At 34.6% G+C, this 2958-nt stretch overlaps 1 pseudogene; it reads right to left on the reverse strand.

The window, feature by feature from the left end:
* Positions 1-1850: 1850 nt before the first annotated feature.
* Positions 1851-2573, reverse strand: LOC145800756 (protein JINGUBANG pseudogene; annotated as a pseudogene).
* Between the last annotated feature and the right edge of the window lie 385 nt (positions 2574-2958).

The raw sequence follows: 2958 nt of genomic DNA on the forward strand, positions 1-2958 counted from the left end.
TGTGAGTGCAAAAATTTAGTGGCTTTTTAGCTTTTCTTAGTTGATAATAAACATGCTTTTGACTTTTTGGATTATTTAGCCAAAATAAGTCAAAATGCTTGCTAGCTCACCCCAAATGGGCTCTAAATGTCACTCAATTATGCTGGACTTATCTGGACTTACCTAATGTATACTTGTGCGTGAAGGCACAGTGTAAGTAATGTTAGGATTAGCATATAATTGTAATCCCAACACCAAAATAACCAAAAAAATTCAAAGAACTTTAAAACCAATCCAACTTTCCAAACAAAGCAAGGGGTTTGCTGAGGTTAGCCGTCGAGTCGATGACGGATGGTGAACCGACAATATTCGGTGTATTTTACAGTTTTTTCGTGGGAAAGTAAAAAAAACACACACACTCACACACACTTATCTCTTTCTCTCTCTTACTTTGAAAGTAGACTCTGTTTTCTGTGCGTTTTCTTTTCAGGATAATTGATAATTTATTAAATAGTGTTGAGATTACAATTATATTATAATCCTAACATTATTTATACCGTTACTTCAGGCACGAGTATACACTAGTGTATATATATATATACATAGAGAGAGAGAGAGAGAGAGAGAGATTTTGATGGGTTTGTTTGTTATTTTCAATCCAGAAGTGGGAAGTAGTGGTGGCGTTGTCGAAAAGTGTCTTCAATTTGCCATTACTTGAAAGCAACTAATTTTATGATGCAGTTTATTTGGTAGCAGTTGTTTTTTATTTAAAAAAATTAGTTGACTTGTTTATGATATAATAAAAATAAAAATATACATATTTGGTACATAGATCATTTACATGTTGGAAATTTTTTTTAATGTGTAATGCACATAGTAGGGGATCTTATCGCTAAGTTTTTATAAATTTACATAAGTAATAACAAAAAAATGTATAAGTTGAATATAAATTCGCGGAAGTCTTAAGTTTTGACGATTTTATGCGAATTTGTGTTTAACGTAAATATTTTTATTTGATCATTTCTATAAGTTCGTACAAACTTACGTAATTTTATGGCAGGATTGCATATGTTGTGTATTGCACATTGGAGCATTTCCCTTAAATGTTTGTTTTCGAAAACAAGTAAAGAGTTGATTGGCAAAAGACAATGTCGACAGTCGAAAATGGTGATTAGAAGTGATTGTCAATTGTCAATAGGAGGTGGTTTACGGTGACCAGAGACGATTATTGATGGTCACAAATGATGTGGTGATTATAGGTTGTGGTGGTGATTAGTGGAGGGTGGCAACCGTATGACATAAGAGAATGATAAATGAATGAAAAAAAAATAATAATAAATGAAATTATTTTTTTTTGTGATAATAAGAATATAAAGCGATTATTTCATTTTTACCACTATACTTTTACACGATTTTCAATGACCCTCCAGACTACTCTGATTTTCATGCGTACCTCCATACTATTTAAGTTACTATCAATTTTTCCCTTGCCGTCACATTTGAAACGAAAAACGTTAAAAAAATTACATTTTGGCCCCAAATTTTAAAAGAAAGATGCAAACCCACCATTTCCTACCAGCAAACCACAACCCCCAGCTACCACTTCAAGCCCTTCTATCTCCTTCGTCATAATTCTGTTTTGCCTCATTTTTACGTAGTTGGATTCGACTCACGGTCTAGTTTTCGTATCATATCTCACACGTCTCGTTCTTCCTCTTTTTACATGCTATCGGAGCTCCGTTGATTAGAAAAAAAGACTTTTCTTCTCATTTTTGACTTTTATTCGAGCCATCTTTCGGACTTCATATCTTTTTAGATTCTTGACGGTTCTACTTCATTCTTTCGCCATTCTTTTCACCTCACTTGCTACTTCACCCTATACTACCTCGCTTTCTCACTTCTTCGTATAATGGACGGTTTTGGTATGCCGAAAGTTGTCCGAAAACTAATTTTGAAAATTTCAAAACATTACAACCCATATGGTGCAGTTTTGTGAAAAGAAAGTGTTTGGTACCTTTCCCTCGCATCTCTCGCCACCATATCTTGACAATCCCATCTACGAAGCCAGTGAAGACCAACCCATCAAATCCAACAACCGCCACATTCACTGCGTCATCATGAACATGAATTGATTCCAAGCATTTCGAATTCGATACTCTCCAAACCTTCATTGTCTTATCCCAAGAAGCTGAGTATAACAAAGATTTGTCTTCGCTCAAACTAAGACACGAAATCACATCGAAATGTTTGATCCAAACTGTATTTTGATTCCTTCTCATCTCAACATAATTGCTCGGATTGATCGAGCTCTTTATATAAGGTTTCAATGTGGGTAAAGTCTTGATTTGTTTGTGAATTGTTGGATTCTTCGCAGACACTTTCCATAATCGAATCTTCCCGTCTTGATGGCCCGTGAAAATGATTTCATTTGCAATTACAATGGCTTTAACTAACCCACTATTCGATTTGAACCCATAAAACTCCTTCTGATTCTTCCATACCCGAATGTTCTTGCTGTCAGAACCAGTGTATAACAAGTCGTTAGAGGTGGCAAGCGAGTATATATGGCCTTCTTTGCGAACAAGAGAACCCATTAGGCCTGTGTATAAATAGTAATCATCGATTTGAGCAACATGAAAAGGCCATGGAGATTTCAATAATGGCGAGAATTCGTTCCTGGAATTTGCGTTTGGTGGAGAAGTGTTAGGAGGGCTGGTTTGTATCTTTCTTTTGAAATTTGGGGCCAAAATGTAATTTTTTTAACGTTTTTTGTTTCAAATGTGACAGCAGGGGCAAAATTGATAGTAACTTAAATAGTATGGGGGTATGCGTGAAAATAAGAGTAGTTTGGGGGGGTAATTGAAAATCGTGTAAAAGTATAGGGGTAAAAATGAAATAATCTCGAATATAAATGCATCCCAAATAAATTTTTGTTTATAATTTTTTTAAATATTTATAAATAGAAATAGAAATAGAAAT

This window comes from Camellia sinensis, chromosome 10, assembly GCF_055761805.1.
Source record: "Camellia sinensis isolate YWXY chromosome 10, ASM5576180v1, whole genome shotgun sequence".
Lineage (NCBI taxonomy): Eukaryota > Viridiplantae > Streptophyta > Magnoliopsida > Ericales > Theaceae > Camellia > Camellia sinensis.